Below are 19,368 nucleotides of genomic sequence, written 5' to 3' on the forward strand. Positions count from 1 at the left end.
TAAAAATATTGAGTAAATATGATCACAGTGTAGTTTCAGGGTGTGCAGTTTCTGTATGACTGTCATCAGAGCACATAGACTCGGAAATCCATTACTTTGTGAAAGTGAGACATACCTGGAATCCCCACTGCTGTTTAGCAGAAATTTTATGCACGTGTATTTTTCATCTTTGACTGTGTAGAAGAGAATACAGCTACTTCATCAAAAGCATTTGGGCATTATTTGCGACCTGGCGAGGGCAATAGTATACAGATATGGTCTTCCACAAATATTAAAATGCATACTTTGCCTACCAGCTTTGCTTGTACTGGTAGTGGTTCCCTAAGATGTTGTGGTATATTCTGAGGAGATGACATGTGGCCACGGCTTTTATTAATGTAATGGATGAGAAGTTATTGCACCATGTTCTCAATAAGTTTGCACCCCCCACACTTCTCATATTCTTTGATCTAAGATGGGTCAGTATATTTGCCACTTAATAGGAAAAAATAATTACAAAACTCCTTCCACTTACAGGGCACTGAGGGCTTAATTCCATATAAACCAAATCATTTTATGAACTGACACCATAAGTGCATGCCTAAGATGTTAGGAGGGCTATTTTCTAAAAGCCCTCTAACCTAGAGTTCTGGCTACATATGTCTTGAGTTTCTTCATGTTTGAGGTCTTGGATAAATAATTTCCTTTTGATTTATCAGCAGATTTTTGAGGAGGCCAAGGCAACATTTCTATCAGACACAAGTTAGTGTGTTTAAGTTGAATCATGCTGCCAGTAAATGATGTGTCACCAGATTTACCACACATTCCTGTTCTGATCTGCTTCATGTATTGTGAGGAAATACGTTTGCAGACTTCACTAAGAAGTAACTAAATATTCTAAAGTGAAGAAATATGTGTCCTACCTTGATTGTTCAAGCAGGAATAGTCTGTCTTAACTTGCATGTCTTTATCCCTTGGTAAACAGTCTGCTGTTGGCAGGCAAACTACTGCAAAGTCTTGTTATGGTTACTATTAAAACTATCATATTAAAAGTACAGAGATGAGAATTGTTTGAGGATTGCAAGTTCAATGATAGCTAACCAAATACAAAATTCCAAAGTAGTTTTCACCACACCAATAAAATTGCACTTTGAGGTATGGTGGCCCCAGAATTAGAATTTTCTATTTTAAGGGTGGGGTTTGCACCCCACACAGTACTTATTTTAATATATGCAATGAGAAAGTTGTTTGGCTTGATTTTTTTTTTTTAGATTTAACTATCAAAATTCTGATACTCATGCCAGTGCCATCCACTTCTGTTAAATCTTTGTGGCAGCTAAGACCTTGTGGGATTTTGTCCTATAGGTGAGACCCTTTTCATGCAACTTGTGTCACAGAAGTAGTAACTTCTATTTACAGTGCTGTAGTCAGCTGAGGTGATATTGAGATTGTTAAAGGTTACTTTTGCAGTAACACTGCAGGTCCTTACCTTTGCTGCTCCTCAGATATATGTGGGTGAATGCAAAATTACCTCATGCTATTTCACTTCTGACCTCTTCAGAACATTTTTGATAAAAGACCGATTTTTATTCATGATTTAATTAATTAGTTGTTTGGGTTATCTTACAGTAGGTAAGGGTTTTAAATGTTATTCTTCCATACCATTAGAAAACAGTTGAACTAGACCATTTGGAGTGCTGTGTTCCAAGGTGTTGATGGTGAATATGTATGCTTTTTGGGAAGACAGGTGTCTCCTAAAGAGTTTCGCCTTGTATGTTTTTTGGTATTGGGGTTGTGCCAACAGTATTAGGTCAGCTGCATGTGCTCCTACACCCATGCCTCTTGTACAAAAGCAGAGTAGTGGACTGCTTAACTAATATAGTTTGTACTTCCTGCAAGAACTCCATATCTCTTACAGGCATGAGTTTTTAAATCTGTGATTCAGTACCAGAGATCCATAGAGTTTACAGTCCCTCCATGACTGAGAGAATATAGGCAAATCTGCAATGATGATACAGTTTATACGTTTTTAGTGAGCATATTATGTGGAAAATGATGCTTTGATATAAGCAGGCATTACAGCAGCCAGAAAGGTATGCCTAGCTGTACACACAAATCTTGAAAATGTTAAGCCAGAGATTCTGAATGACCCCTACACACATATACCTTCATTATGCAATCAGATTAAGACCTCATGGAAGCAGAAAAAGAGGGGGTAGATGTATGACTACAGCAAAGCAAGTATTTTATATTCCTTCTGCTGTAGGCTATGTATTTTCCAGCTGTCAAAATATGCCATTTATGGGAAGCAGCAAGATGCAGAACAAGAAACGTCGAAGTACTCCAAATAGTAATCCTGTCAGTGTCTTAGTAGAAACGTTTTAGGCACACTATCTTCTTTTACTCTCTGTACCAAGAAAGTTGCTGTACTACATTGGCAGCAGATTAGTTAAGACGACTGTTCCTTTAGTCATCAAAACAATTAACACAACCAGTACCTCCTACCCCCTTACCTGTAGCAGCTACTCATAGTTGTGGAACTAGTCTAATAAATTCATAAAAAAGGTAGTCATTATAGTTAGTTCCAAGTTCCCAGAAGTACAGGATTTTTTGAGGGGGGGCTCCAAAGGGGGGTATCGTAGATCTCTCAAGTTTATCTCCACAGAAATGTTTTGCATACATAATTTCAGTAATCTGTTTCCTCTGACAAAACTGAACACCTGGATGACATTAGTCATAGTAGATGCCTAGCCAGATTATTGTATGTAGTTCATTCTTCCACAGAAAATTTGGAACATTTTTTAGGTTGGCTATTTTTATTTATTTATTTATTTTTGTTTGTTTGTTTTATGGCTAAGTACCTAACCACAGTGTTTACTTATCTGGAGATCTGATAGTTCCAAATATTTCTTTGTATGGTCAACTGTCTTAATGTATCCAGTACATCCCACAGTTTAAAAAAAAAAAAAATTCACAGATCTACAGTTGTGCCTTTTTCCTAAAAATGACAGTAAACCTGGAAAAGTCATGACTGTCCAGGCACAAAGGATCCAGTCTGTGGAAGCAGCACTAAGTAACAGTTTTGCAGTAATATTTCTTCCACAAGACTAAATATGGAAGAGGTCAGTATTTATAAAGTATGTGGCATATATTCCTGTGGCAGAACCAGCAGGTGTCTCATGACTCCAGAGTTTACCTTCTTGTATTCTGATGATGCCCATTCAAGGACTCAATACAAGAATGGTACATGAGGCTTCTAAAGAACCTGTGAAACAATGCTGCAGACTTCCACTCCTGATTGCAGTAGTAATAGCACTTTTGCTATCTTTGGGGAAAAGTTTCTCATCTCCACTCTCTCCTCAGATATTGGCACAAGGTACTTCATACAGTGTTGGGAGCTGACCTCACACTTTTTTTTATAGTTGAGGAACATGGCCCTTAACTTAATGTTCTCTGCATGTAAATTTGAATTTCATGAGAATTGTTATCTTGGCTTTAAACGCAGTACAGCAGAGACTTCATCCAGGTATTATGCAGATAAGCGTATAAAATAGTCATGTAGTATGTAAAAGACCAAGCGAGACTTGATGTTTGTGAGTGGGCAGTATGTCATAGCTTCAAGACTGCATTCTATATGTCCACCAGGCACTTTCTGAGCAGGTTTGTATCACTGACTCATAAATGGAAGTTAAGCAAGGCAATTTTTCTATATGCACATTGGGGGCAGGGTTGCTGTTGTGGATCTGTTTACACACTCAGTGTTGCTCTTTTTTAACCATCAAATTTGAGTATGGAAGATGTGGACCTTCCCGCAAATGGTCTTGGGACCTGTAATGTGCATTCAAAAACAGCCTTCACCTGGAGCAAGAAAGTGCTGTTAAAGCCAAAAGGAACATGGTAGACATGATTATTTTAGTACCTGTTTGGCCAAGACAGAAATGGTTTACAGTCCTGCTGCAGTCAACATTACCATCCAGCTATACCTGTTCAAGTGAGCAAAGCATTATTGTTATAATGGCAAAAATTAGTCCTAGATTAAAGTCTCATCTTGTGTAGGGTTTACATTTTAACCCCAAAGAGTTTATTATCTGCAGAAGTAACTGACATTGTTAGAGAAGCTTTGAAGGCATTTGAATGAAACGGTCTTTTAGAGAAAAAGTTGGGTTTTTTTGTTTTGTTTTTTTTGACAACTTGACACTGTTGGTCCCCAAATCCTCCTTGGTTACAAAATACAGAGACTGTTATTTGAATCATTTTTGAGACACAGGCTTGCTGTATTTCCTCAGTCAAGCATATTTTTTGTAGTCTTTCCTTGTTAATAGCTGTAACCATTTAGTCCTAAAATTATCCTATCTGTTAGCGTTTCTTGAAAGGAGTCTTTCTTGAGAGGGCACCTCAGTATACTTCCCCCTCTTTTAGCATTTGAATTTTGACAGGCAACCTGACACATCACTGAACAAGCAGTGTTGACTTAAAACTTTCTTGAAAAATGCTCCTTTTGAAAGCAATAACCTTGCTAAGAGTATCTAAACTTTCATCCTTCATGTATGGTAGATTATGTAGTTTTTTTCATATATGAAACCCACCCCTATTTATCATATCAAAGATGGTGACAGCTGTCCTCAGAAGTGATATGTGAAGTTGCCTATCTCCTCTTTCTGAGTTTCTAAGAAAACAAGGGTAAATGCCTTTGACACCTAGGACATACCCAATAAAACTCCAGTGTTATATCGAGAGAATGAAAGATGGCAGAATACCATAGGATGTGGTTGTCTCTGTTCAGAAGAGGCAAACACCACATTTCTGTGATGAAAAAGACCTCTGCAACAATATACTGACAAGCCAGTATGGACAAATTTTGCTAAAGCTCCTGCCGTGTTTGTTTCTTATTTTAAGAATGGCTGCACCCAGGACAGTTGTGAAGTTGCAACCTGATCAAGCATCCACATCAAAAGTATAAGCTTGCAGCCAGTTTAGAAGTAAGATAGGCTTTGGTAGTGCTGTTACGGGAATTGTATAACTGTCATAGTGACCCACAATCGTGAACTAGACTTCTAGAATTGTGTAGGATTTTACCCACTTGTTATACTAAGTGCCATGAGATTTCTGCCAGAAGAAAGGTAGTACATTTGTGAGATGCTTCAACATAAGCATTTGCTAGAGAGAGGGAGAGAAAAACCAAGATGCTTATAGTAATCTGGAGACCTTATCATTGCACCAATCCCCTATTTTTTTTTTTTGTGCCTTATTAATAATGTACTGTCTTGAGTATATAGTTACTGTATGCTTACAGTGGGGAATGTACTAGTTGCACTAATTTTATGTAATAAGTTTATGGGGAATGTACTAGTTGCACTAATTTTATGTAATAAGTTTATCACTAGAAGAACCTGAGATGGGATGAAGTAACACATTTATGTGGGTCATCTTGTCATATGATACTGGAGGAGCAGAAGTGAGACTAGAATTCATGTCACATTAGGTAGGCATTGACTATTTGAAAATCAGGCAGATTAAAAATGTTAGAGAGTTTAAGCCCTTTTATTATATTCACTACTTCAGAAATGTCTCCCTTGAGCAGCAATTGTTATGGTGAATCAGTCACAGAATTGTTCTTTCCAGCATTTTCTTATGACCAGTGTAAAGATTGGCATGGTGTAAGCAAACAGATTTCCTTTTACAAAGTTTCATGGCTCTAGGCACCATCCGTTAGTGTTGTCATAGTTTTACCTAAACACGTCAACCCAGGTTTTGTTTCACTAGTGCACCATCTGTTACTAGAGCCATATAACCCAGTAGACTTAGTAGCTCATTAATGCGGGTGCAGTTACCAGGTTATAAATGAGCAGACTAAGTAGTTAAACTAAAAAAAAAAAAAAATCTTATTTGGATGGAAGGGAAAGTCCAGCTCTTGCCATATTAATAGGACCAATGCATCATCAGAAAAGACTATATTTGGCTGGGTTTAGTAAAAAGTCAAAGTTCTCAGCTGATTTATAAAATATGTACCTTGAATTTGGCACTTCGGACCTATCATTAACACACGTGTACACATTCCATATAGGCGGGGCCACATTGTGATACCATGGCATAAAAGATTAAATATTATGAGCAGGGATACTGCAAGTTCCTTGATTACTGTTAACAGACTAAATTTTGCCATGACGAGGTACAGTTATTGACTATGGAGAAACCAGATAGATCCATAGTGATGTAGATTAACAAATGAAATATCACAGTGTAGAAGTTGTCACCCTTGCCCTGAGCTACAGTGCACACTTGAGATGATTCAAAATGACAATGTGGAAGACTATGCGCCTGCAGATTAACCTAATGGCCTTCCATATCATTGTTGCAGTATTCCTAACATAAAGGATCCCCTGCTAATGATACCCCAAAGTCTGGACAGTATACCAAAGTCTTTAGTATCTACAGGCATCATACATCATGTGTATGCTCCCCACACAAAGCACAGGGCATAAAGTTGACATACGGGGACACACATTTCAGAACTTCTTTGCCACAGGTCCGAATGCCTTCATTGAACATTGGTCTGAACGTCGTCCTGTGCTGGTTACTGAACTGCTTTTCAGATGTGCCCTGTTGGGGCTCTTCCTTATTTTTCTCTCTCTATTTTTAGTGTTTGCTTCATGTCATCTGGAAAAGGAAAATGTCAGTGTGGGAGGCAGGTTCCCCATAAAGATTGTCATGCCCATTTTTTTTTCTGTCTTGCTGCATCCCACTAATATATGCAGTGTTCCATCAGCCGAGCGTTTGTCCCCAAGACCCTGTGTAGTCATCTCTCCTTGTCTGTTTACCTTGAAAACAAACCTCTTAAGCTGTTGGCTTAGAGTGATATGGTGGAGCCTTCTTATTCCAACGGTAAGCCACTGGCCAAGAAAAAGACCGAAAAAACTCTGGTCTGAAGCAGCTGCTGTCCAGACTCCCCCCAGATATCTCTCTCTAGGTTAGTGAAAGCCTGGAGGATTGTCCAGTTGTAACTTCTGATTCTTCTGCCATGACCCCTTGGACGCCGGCATAGATCTGATTTCTTGCACATCCTCTGAGGCTTTACAGACATCTGTTCCTGATGTTGAGGGAAACCTCAGTTGATTATTTCCAAGAGACTGAAGGGGGATTCCACAGATCTTGGTGAGGGAAGAAATCTCTACTACTCTTAAGGGTCGACAAGGGTCCGACTCTCCCAGGGTTTTTCGAATGGACATCCCACAAAAAAAGAAACAGAAAACCACGCATATTTTCCTTGTAGTTGAGGATCCCGAACATGTTGTTTAATGCTTTAATGGCTTTCAGGCCTGTTTAGGAGGTCTCTGTGCCTGCCCTTCCTGGTCCCTCATTCCTCTTAAGAGGGCTATGGAGCAGGATATCTCTGATGAGGATCAGGATTTGGGGTGAAGAATTATTATCCCTACTCTTCTCGGATCCTTTACCTTTGGATTGTAGTTCAGAGGAGGAGGATTCTATTAGTCCGGATTTCCATTTAGAGGAGCTCTTTGGGGCATTATTTCCCATATGATGGAATTTAAGTGAGATTGTTCTTGAGTTTCTGATGTACACAAGAGCTATTATGAGCTCCTCCAGATGGATTCTCCAAAGTCTTCTGCTGTTCTTCCAATTCTGGCTGCCCTCCTGGATATCTCTTCAGCAGCTTCTGTAGCCCCTGAGTCTCAGCCCCAGCTCCTAAGAAACCTGACAGATTTTACAAGGTGCCTGATTGTAAAATTCTGTATAAATGCCCTTTTGCTGATCCTTCTGTGGTGTCTGTTTCCTCTGACAAACCCTCCAAGCTGTAAAATTCTGTATAAATGCCCTTTTGCTGATCCTTCTGTGGTGTCTGTTTCCTCTGACAAACCCTCCAAGCTGTTGCCCTATACCAAGTTGTTTCCTTCAGATAAGGATAGTAGGGCCATGGAGATGCTGGGTAAAAAGCTCTGTACTGCTGCAACCCTGTCTTTTAGGGCTATTAATTACCAGACTTATTTGACCAGGTATCTTTTAGCCATTCTTAAGTTTCTCATGTGATTTCTGAGCTTTTTGATTCTGAGTGGAAGGATTCAGCCCTTTCCTTGTTGGGTTCTGCCTCAAGTTGCTTGCCACTCTTAAGTCCAGTTATGATGCAGATGATGATCCTTCCAGGGCTGCTGCATTTGGTTCTGTTATGAGGCATTACTCTGCTTCATCTGATGATATTAAGGCCAAATTTTATAGCATGTTCTTTTGGATAATAACCTTTTTGGTACTGCTGCTGCTGAACTTTTTAAATCTCTCTAGGATAATGGTAAAGCCTTACAGCAGTAGAAACATATTTTTGTTTCTCCAATTCTCAACTTTGAGGAATTGCACTTCCAAATCTCTCTTGTTCACAGTCTCCCTGTCTACGAAAGAGCAAAAAGGATTCTAGTTGTATACCTCCTGCAAAATCTTCAGACACCTATTTTTCAGAAACCTCCTTTTAAGGACAAGCCAGGTTCCATTTGACTATTTGCTTCCCTTTTCCCTAAGCCAGTTTGCTTTGTCCCTTCACCTTTCCCTGTCCCTTCCAAATTGGTTATGGATCACAACAGACTCTTGGGTTCTGTCTGTTATCTGCTAAGGATATTTCATGGTTTGGAAATATCTTCCTCCCTTTCTGGGCATCCCTCAACCTCCTTAAGAACAGCTTCCTCTCTTCCCAGAGATGATTCATTCTCTTTTAATCCAGAGCACCATTCAGGCTATGCCCCCTGCCCAGGAAGGTTTTTTTTATTCCAGAATGTTTCTGGTTCATAGCAAAGAAGGCACCTGGAGACCAATTCTGGACCTTTCTCAGCTCAACAACTTTCTCAAGATCCCCTCCTCTCAGATGTTGTCTCTTCAAACTTTATTTCCTCCTCTTCTTTCCCAGATCTTTTTGGTCTCCCTGGATCTCAAGGATGCCTGCCTTCATAGCCCCATCCATCCCTTTTTAGGAAATTTTTGCATTTCTCAGTTTCTTCCATGCATTTTCAGTTCTCTGCTTTGCCTTTTGGCCTCTCTACTGCCCCAAGGATATTCACCAGATGCCTTGCTCCTGTCATTTTTTTTTTTGCAGGATAAGAGGGATTCAGGGATTTTCTTATCTGGATGATGTGCTCATTTAGGCCTTGTCCCCCAAGAGTCTGGTTCAGGATTTCCAATTTACTATTTCTCTGCTGCAGAGTCAGGGGTTCACCCTAAATTTTCAAAAATCAGTCTCGACATCTCCGCAGGATCATGGTTTCCATGGTTGTCGAATCCAGGCCATCCCCATGCTGGCGTCTCTGCCTGCCCCAAGGCCCTGTCTCTGATCACCTTTTTCCAGTCTCCTCTCCCTCTGGATTCAGTCGCAGCCAGGAACTTTCTCAAGGCCCTTTGGTTTATGGCTTTCACCATTCCCATGCTGCTTCTGGCCAGGCTCCACATGAGAAAGGTTCAGTGGTGCCTCGTTAGTGTGGCTTCAACATTGCCACTCCATGGACTTCTGAGTTCCCTTCCTTCCCTGTCTCTAGCTCGAGCTTCAGTGGTGGATTCATCACCGCTTTCTCAACTTGGCCTTCCTTTCCAGTCTCCAATCCAAAAATCACGATCTCTTTACAGATACCTCAGACAAGTGGTGGGGAACCTTTCTTCGGCTCTCTCAAAGTTCAGCATCTCTTGCCCCTTCATCATAGGTCAGACCACATCAAGGAGATGGGGGCTCTGCTTCTAGCTCTCCAGGTTTTTCATACACTCTTTCATTCTGCGCCCCTCAAAGTTTACACAGACAATACCACAGTGATGTGGTACACCAACAAGCAAGGGGGTACAAGGTCATACCTGCTTTGCAGGCTGGCTGTTTAGGTCTGGGACCTAGCTGTCAAGTGTCCAGCCTGTCTGCATTCCCTCCAGTCACAGTCTAGTGGCAGGCTCTTTGAGGAGGTATAGCACACAAGCTCATGAATGGATGCTTCACAGAGATGTATTCCAGGACATTATCTATCAGTGGGGAACTCCTCAGGTAGATCTTTTTGCTCCTCTGTGAGCAGACAACTTCCTCTTTTCTGTTCCAAAGTCCCAAGTAATTTGGCTTGGAAAGTGGGCAACTTGTTTTTGCCTTGGAAGGGGATGTTTCTGTATGCTATCCCTCCCCTTCCTCTGCTTCCAAGAATCTTACACAAGATCCAGGCAAGCCTCTCCCAAAATCGTTGATGACTTGGTTTTGGCCCAGACAGTACTGGTTCACCTGTCTTTCTCACTTGGCCAGGGACAATCACCACAAATTACCTCTCCAGGTGGACCTTGTCATGCAAGACATGGGATCTCATATCCATCCTCATTTGCCTTCTCTTCAACTGACACTGTGGGTGACAGAGTTTTGATCCCTTTCAGGCACCTTTTTTTTTTTAGGGACATGCTTTGGGTCCTGCAGGAGGCCAGGACGCCCATCAGAAAATCATATTTGTCCAAATGGAAGAGATTTTTTTGTCTGGTGTTTCTCTTGCTGTCAGGATCTTCTGTCTGTGAGGGTTCCTCTTGTCCTCTTATTTGTGTGATCTGCCCCATGCTGGGTTAGCATATTCTTCAGTTAAAGTTCACCTGTTAGCAATCTCTGCTTGTCTGCCCTTTGACTCCTTTTCTGGCTTCCAGATTTGAGGTCAGACAGTTTCTTAAAGGCATCCTTCATATTAGGCCTATTCTGCCTTCCTGGCACCTCAGTTTTTTTCTTGAAAAAAAATTACTCTGGCTCTTTTTGAGCCTGCTGCTTCAACTTCTTTACAACACTGTACTTGAAACATTGTTCTTTTGCTCTTACTTCAGCCAAGAGTGTTTCAGGCCCTCACGGCTGTTCCTCCTTTCTTAGTTTTTCACAGGGACAGGGAGTCTCTGCATACTAATCATTTTTTTATGCCCAAGGTGGTGAATGAGTTGTCCCTTAATCAGTCCATACATTTTCCTTCCTTATTCCTTCTCTGCAGTCTGCCAGTGAGAAGAATCTTCACACTTTGGATTTGCATATACAGCCCAGATATTATTTGGATAAAATAAAAGTTGTTCACAAATTTGATCAATTCTTTGTTTCTTGTCATGCTAGGTCTTTGGGTTTAGCTGTTTCTTAGCAGACCAAGTCTTCCTGGATTTTTAAAACCATTTATTTTTATTTTTTTCATGGCAAATGTCTTTCTTCTTCAGAAAAAGCTCCCTCTACCAAAGCTGTTGCTTCCACTGGTGCATTTTTTCAATGGACTGGACACCAATTCCGCACTTGAAGCTGCTACTTGGTCTTCTGTCCATACCTTCAGTAAGAAATATAAGTTCGATGTTATTTTCAGAGTTAGATTTGGCTTTATTGAGGGTTCTTCAGTGCCATCCTCCTCCCAGGTTTTCTCTTGAGCTTTTGTACTCTCCCTTAAGTAAGGAATACTGAAACAGTAACATTGGAAGGATATAGAACAGTTGTGTAAAATCTTAACAGTAGATGTCCTCTTCAGTGCTGCAGTATCAGCTTCCTCCTTCCTGCCCCCTCTGCTCTAGCCTGTTCTCCTTGCCCTCCTGGCTGAGGGGTGGTTCTCTCTTTTTCTCCTTTTGGATACACATGTTCCACCTGGTCTTTAGGGACATACTTTTCCTCCTGGAGCTTTTCAGTTCTGAAGTGTGTGCATCTGTATGTCATCTTTATGCTGTTCATCTTGTGTGGGAGCATATGTGTGACATACGGTGCCCATAGATACTAAAGGCTTTGGTATACTAGCTGGATCTTGGGATATCCTTAGCAGGAGATGCCTTATATTGGAAATACTGCAACAGTGAAGAGAAGGACATCCACTGTTATGGTAAGGTTTTACACAACTGTACTGTCCAAGCATGTAAATTCAAAATAAGATTGTACAAAGGCAAACAGTAAAATACAGTGTAATTTAGTGGAATACATAACAAAACGTCAAACTTTTGAGAAGTGGTTAAAAGGTACGCTACAGTTTTTGTTTTGTTTAAAGTCCCCTGAAATTAGTATTGCATAGGATAATCTGGAAATCATAAAACCTTGCTTAGGCCGATCATTTCTTGTACTAGTTTGTTATAAACAAAAAAAACAAGTAATCTTTGTGGTATCCCCAAAGTCTCAAAACAACCCACTAAACATGTGTAGTGGGTCAAAAAACAAAACAGTGTAAGAAACTTCTCGGTGTGGAAGATTTTCGGTCCATATATCTCTGGTTAATCACTGTGTATTCATCAGATCAGGCAATAGTAGTAGAAGTGGTGAACTTAAACTTGTCTTAAATCAAAAAGGATTTTTGACTGGAAACAGACTGCCTGCCTTGCTTGGATTACTTTCGAATACTTAGTAATTCTGTACAATTATATATTTTTTATTTATTTATTTTTTTTTACTTAAGATGAGTTTAAGTTCACTACTTCTACTACTATTGTCTAATCTGATTAATATACAGTGATTAACCAGAGATATATGGACTGAAAATCTTCCACTGGAGAAGGTTTACACTGTTTAGTCTGTTATAAAAAAAAGTACCAAAATGAAAATAAAAGGTTGCATTTGCAATAATCCTTCAGCTACTTGAGCATCCAGTCTAAGAACTAGAAACATATTGTTCAAAAGCTACCAAACAGAAATACTGTCTATGTTCACAACTGTCCAGATCCATAAAGGTAGCTGGCAAAAGAGGCTCATTTTTAGCTTGAGCTTGTAGCATAGGATGCATTTAAGTTGAAAAACAATGCACTATCAGTATCAACTATTATAACTGTATACATATTTTGCAGTCATTGTGTACATTTTAGCTGTCCAGAGCAGTGGGGGTTTTAAAATTGTTATACTGATAGGGACCACTCTACTTAACTTACTCTTTCACAATGACCGAATTAAGGTTAACCCTTTTTGATGAAGGTATATCTGGAAATCTGGAACATTTTTTTCACCAATAGAGACCACATTATCTTTACCAAAGGCAGAGAAATGGAGTGATCCTGGAATTCATGTAATACCACAGTTTTATGACGTACATTGTTCTTTATCTGTCCGTCTTCCACTGTAATAGTCAAAGTACACATTTGGGATAGATAGTAGATCCACTTGTAGAGGTTCAAAAATTTAAGCCTGTGCACCCTCAGTAATTGGTGAATTCTACTCAGTTTTCTTGCTCTGTATCAGAATTTAGATCTATGAGCCAGTGGTCCAGGTGCAGTTCTGTGAACAGTTTACATCATATTCTCTTCTCTGATTGTCACCCTAGTCCATTTAGTTTCATATTAAGATCCAGCATTTTCATTTGAATTATTTGCAACTGCATTCATAGTCTAGTAAACTGAATCTCAATAGCTGGAATCATAGTAAATGTCTAGGGATATTGTGATCTAAAGAACCTGGAATGCAGACAAATTATATGCATTTGTAGAAAAAAAATCTGTCTGCTGCAAAATTACATTGTCACATTTGTTTTTTAAATTGATGCTACTGGTTATCTTCTATAGAAAATCAGGAACAAGTTTGTATGACATGAGCAATACATAGGTACAATTCCTTTAAAGAGACCTTTAATGTAATATTTGATCCAAGTTCTTGATGTTAGAAACCATTCATAGGTGTCAAGTTATGCTTGACTTGAAATTAACAGTGGTCTGTTTTTGAACCCTTTTTCCAGTTGGAAAGTGCCGGAGTACTTGAGTCAATCATGTTGGGTGGGAAAATGATCCATTAGAGAGTCTTAGTTTTTTTAGAAAAAGAAAAGTGTGCAGTTACTTGAAATTAAAGTTAGTCCACATCATGTGCCCTGTAAGGGAAACTAGAGAAGAATAATCAGAAGCCATTCTCAGAAGGTGAAAGCTGGATCGTGTTTTTTTTTTATTAGAAAGCCAGATAGTCATAACACAGCTGATAGCTGGCATGATGTATGCATTTTTCATATGGAAGTTTTTTTTTTCAAAAATTGTAAGAAAATCTTTCGATATGATCTTTGTGTAGCTTTTGACAGACATTCCAAAGACTTGCTTCATCAAGACTGTGGGTGTCAGCAAAGTAAGCTTGCTGCTGTTAGCACTGCCATAGGAACTTTGTTCATCATTGACACTATAGTAATAGAATTCCCATAACATGTAGAAAGGCCAGATCCTCATAATCATCAAAGTGATGGTACTATATAACTTGTTCACTTCTAAATGTGATGATCATGCTGTTTTCCTTTCCATACCTATAGCACTACTTATGTTGGCTACCATGGCTCATTTCTACCCACGGTGCTGTTATATGAATGTAGATTAGATGCAATACTGAATTTTCAACATTCAGTATTGCAGGCAAACAGCTTACATTGTAAGAAAGTGACTTAAAGCAAAGCGTGATTTATTAGTTCAATTAAATGTATTTTCTCACATTTAAGAATTGACTCAGATCTAGGATATTGCAGTAACCTGTTGGCACATAGGAATGTTGCACCTTATTCAATAAGTGATGACAGATATGAATATTTTAATTAGGAAGTGGTTAAAGGACAACAGAATTCCAATATTAAATGCTCAACTTCTCTGTCATTTTCTCCCTATTTACTGTCCCTTCTTAGAATAAACAACAATACAGCATTTAAAATATTTTAAATTGACTGTTTCTCTCCACTAGAGCAGTACCTTACTCTACTGTGGTGATTTCACTTTCAAAAAATTGTTATCCTGCCCTGGAAAACCTTGCTGCAGTCTGCAATTCATTGATGTCATCAAGGCCAATGAATACAGGTAGTTTTCTGGCCAGTTTTCTCCCCAAACTGATATCACCATGACTGTCCTAAAAACCCACCCATGCTGTGATGTCACAGCTCCCTGGTCCTTCCCCTACCCATACAGAAAGTAAAGGCTACACAAGAAAATAGTACACAAGTCAAGCCTACTGTGAGCTGTCAATCAATGCAGGTAATAGCTCAAATTACCCTTAACACTTTGACACCTAAGGAAGTTAGGTGTGAAGGGGGATGGGAGATGAGTCAAAGTAGTACAATTCAGGCTTTACAAAAGACTGTAATTTTAGACATTCTAAAAAGCAGCAATAAAAAGCACATTGAAAGTATGTTCTGTGGCATTTGTACTGTTTGTGTTTTAAGTAGTCATTGAACGGCATGAACTGTTACTTAAAACTGAAAGACAGCAGTGTATGCATGTAAAATCAATGCAGTGACAGGAGCTTTAGGAAGAAAGAGGCCTGCTTAATTTTTTACAGACACGTACTGCATTGTGGGATACCTAGAGAAAGACTAAACAGTCAGAAATACTTCAAGATACCAGGCAGACCCCATGTGGTTAGACTCAGAAATTACGTATAAAAGTATTTAAAAACCTGTAAATAGTCCCAGAGTAGTGTTAACAAGTAGGAAACACTAAACCATGATAAAATAAACTTGTTTTTTGTCTGTGGTCCAGTTCTCCTTTAAGTAATTGGCTGTTTGGATTATGATTTAGTGATTTTTTTTATCTTTTTTTTTTAATTTACAATTTGTAGAATCACATATAAAGGGGGTGCTTCCAAAGACATTTTCAACCTTTGGGTAAGCTGCTTAGCCTGCCCACATTTAAGTTGAAAGAGGAGGTAGAAAAACATTCCAGTTACTCCATGCAAAATAAACAAGGACTGTAATACTGTATCTTACTTTGAATCCATAATAATATTCTTGGTATGGAGTTCTGTAGTGAAGCGACAGAAGTCAAGACCAATATAAAATTGATGGTTTTTTTTAATTTTGGTCTATCTGTTGCAGTAGAATTTTATTACTAATTAATATACAAAACATTGCTGGAGTTGCCCAGTTAACAGTAACTTTCCATCAAGCAGCCATGCATATGTCATAACCATTTTATAGTACTTGATGTGCTTTACATTTAAATGTCTTTTTTTGTCTTCTGTTTTTGTTACTGTAACCAGCAGTTCAGACTGTACTTCAAAACTAGAATTATTGGTGTCAGAGCTCTAAGGTTAGGGCTGTTTCTTTTCCCTTAAGGAGAAATCTTGAGATTAGAGGTTTTGACAATGTAATACCATCATCAGAGGGTGGATTCAAGGTCAAAGACTTTCTGTGACTGAACAATTTCATAGAGCCTGCACGGTGGTGGAGCATAAACTAAATCTCCACATATCTGGAACCTTTATTACATTACAGTCATATTTTATGGCACTAAATATTTCCAGGGTGGGACAATCTTGCTGTATTAGTTTTTTTTAAAAAAGCCTAGTTCAGACCAACTGAAATATATTTGACAATTTAGTACTTGCTGGCACAATGCTAATTAAGTCCTGCGTATTATTGTAGCCATTTGGAATGTCTTCTCAGGAAGCAAAAATACAAAAAAAATCTGTTTTAAATATTGGTGTATTAAATATAAACAATTTTAGTCGCAAGTTGTATATTATAGAATATTTCACATATTTAAGCAATTTTAGCATTTTTTGTCCCATGTTATGTTTGTGCTCAGTATTTTACCAGTTTGTGTATTTGTTCCACATTATGTGCCTGTAATGTACAGTGCTTTATAATTAGGCATTCTGTTGTATTAAACTCCTTCACAGTTAGTGATATAAATAGTGTAAAAAAACACTAGTACTGACACATTTTAATGTGTGTTATTTTGTACTGAATTGACTATAGAGGTTGGCTGTGCAATGATGTATTTTATATTGTAATCATTGTATTATCCACTTATGGCCCTGTCTATGCACATTTGTGAAGAATATGCTTTACTGAAAACTCTTAAAGAAAAAGGGCCATAACTATACTTAAGAATGGCTTTCCCAGGAGTCATTTTGCTTTTCATTAGTGGCAGTATATTAGAAAAAATGATTATAAAACTGTATTGTAGCGTATGTATTGCACAATAGACTATTGTTGTTGCCATAGAAAAGGTTGATGCTTGGGAGGAAAAGTAATCCTTTTCATTGTTTGCTGAAGAAATCTGGATGCAGGTCATTTTAAATTCAATTTTACATCATTGTGTGGCAGTAGAAAGCAGTCTGTGCTTAAGAGACTATGGAATCATATTACACTATTCACTGGTGGCTTTGCATGTTTAATGTACAAGAAGAATGGTTACACCCCATTTTTCTTGTTAATTTATGTTGTTATTGAGCAACACTTTGAGTATTTTGGCTAGAATATCAGACAACTTCCGCCACCGATTGAGAACAAATTCATAGCAGAACAGCTGCTCGTCTGGACTGGCAACAGTATATCTACATGAACAGCCCCTTTTTTCTTTTTAAACTTCTTTGACGTTGTCTTCATTTCCCATGGTACAGTGTATACTCAGTTCTTGCTTTTGCCTCTGACTTTACTTTTTAGAATTTAATTTCCTAATAAAATATTCTAAGTTTTTATCTTTGTCAGCTTGCCTTTTCTGTAAATGGAAAATTTTACCTGACATTGAGCATATGACAGGAGTCATGAAACATTTTACTTTAAGCTGTCAGGATTTCAGTTCAGCTACTAAATGCAACAGAAATTACTTACTCATTTTTGTATGCATTAGCCCTCAAGATTCAGGGTAACCACCTTCATGAAGTGTCTAGATTACTGGGAGTCTCACCAGAGTTGGTCAGTTTTAAACATCTTCAGATAATAAAATGCCTTGTGTTACCTTGGGATTAGATTTTTTACTCTTGCCCTCTTTCTTTAGATATGGTCATTTTTGATATGTTCTTCAAAAAAAAATTCTGGTGTCAGCCTGATTTCTAACTTTGTCAGCTTTTTTTCCATATTCTTTAACACATAATAATTTTTTTTTTTTTATAAATTTAGAGTGAATGTTTTCAGAAAATGGTCATAATCTCTGCTGAAATATTTAAGTATGCAATTCATGGTTGATGTCCCAACATGCTCTTTGTTGCACTTAGCTAGGAAAGAGAAGAAAAGTGGAGGGTCTCTCCATTCCTAGGAGACTAAAGGGCTGAACTCCCTTGTTGCTGTGGTGCATCCTGTACCAGCAATCCCTGTATTACTCGTCGCCACAGTCATTCTCTTCCATATGGAAAAAAGTGGGTCTATATCAGAAGATCGCAGTTTCAAAACTTCAAATCGGATATGGTCGACACCATATGATCGAAGTCTTGAAACTTCGAATCTTTTAACGGAGATCTCTATACAGCGCAGAAAGGGAAGATTTCCCTTTTCTGCACTGTAGTGCAATCTCAGAGTTGGTATATTTAAGTAGGGGGGTGCAGGGGGCTTGCCCCCCTGCTTAGAGCATTTAAATGATTTGTTTTTGTAGGTTGTTGTGTTTTATTACATTTTCGATGTTTCAAGACTTTGATTATATGGTGTTGGCCATATCAGATTCAAAGTTTTGAAACTTTGATAATGTAATATAGACCCCAAAAAAGTACTAGCATTAACCACTACCTGTCTTTGCTGCCACTGACTGCTGTTTTGGGGCTGAATGCATCTCACTTTGTAAATGTTGGCATTTCATTTTAGCATAGGTGTAGCTGATCAAGGAGAGAGGGCCACTGCAGTATCTGTACGAAAATGCAGTGTCACATGTCACAACTGTCAGTGGCAGCACTAGTGTGCTAAGTTTTTTTTTTTTTTTTTACCTCTTGTTTACATTCTCTCACATTTCAACAAAGGCTATAAAGAGTTTAGCATTGCACAGAAGATATTGCATTTTAGGAGAATCAGTAATGATTAAACATCATCTTACTATGAGGCAGGACTGAATGGCGAGAGGATTAGCTTCACATTTGTGTGAGTGTGAAGGCTGCAGAACTGCTTTTCATATGATAGTTTTATTGCTGCTGAACACATATTTAGCTAACTCAAAATAGATTACACTGTATAGCTGACAGTCACAATGACACTGAGCATTTTTGCATAGAATACTCCAGGACTGTAAGTAGTTGCTGAGTTTGACTAGAATGTAAACTAAAACTAGTTCACTACTAAGCATCTCTCCAAGTATCTAGGGAACTGTTCCACAAGTTTAACTGTTGTAGTTGAGAAATTCTGTTATTATTGCTTTAACAGTCTGACCAAGAAGTGAATGTACCAGATTATGCTGAAATTGTCCTATGCATACCAGCTATTCTCTGATCTTACATTACCCCATCAATCCACTTTGAATGATGAGAGGTATCATCATTCCTAATAACCAGTTTAAAATGGGCAAATACACTCAATAAACAAAAAAAAAAAGTTTTGGAGCTTATGTGACCCAGACAGACAGAAGCCACCAAAAATAAAAACAAATAGTTTAATGGTTAAGCTCTTTCATTTTGTAATTTTGAAATTAAATATGATGATGATTTTTAAAAAAGTGGACATCATGATATTAACAGAGACAGGAATTTTAAAATAATAGGGATCTTTCACAATATAGGGACAAAACAGTGCATTTTATCAAGTCTAA

Source organism: Protopterus annectens, chromosome 1.part0, assembly GCF_019279795.1.
Source record: "Protopterus annectens isolate FY-2018-M chromosome 1.part0, PAN1.0, whole genome shotgun sequence".
In the NCBI taxonomy this organism is placed as follows: domain Eukaryota; kingdom Metazoa; phylum Chordata; order Ceratodontiformes; family Protopteridae; genus Protopterus; species Protopterus annectens.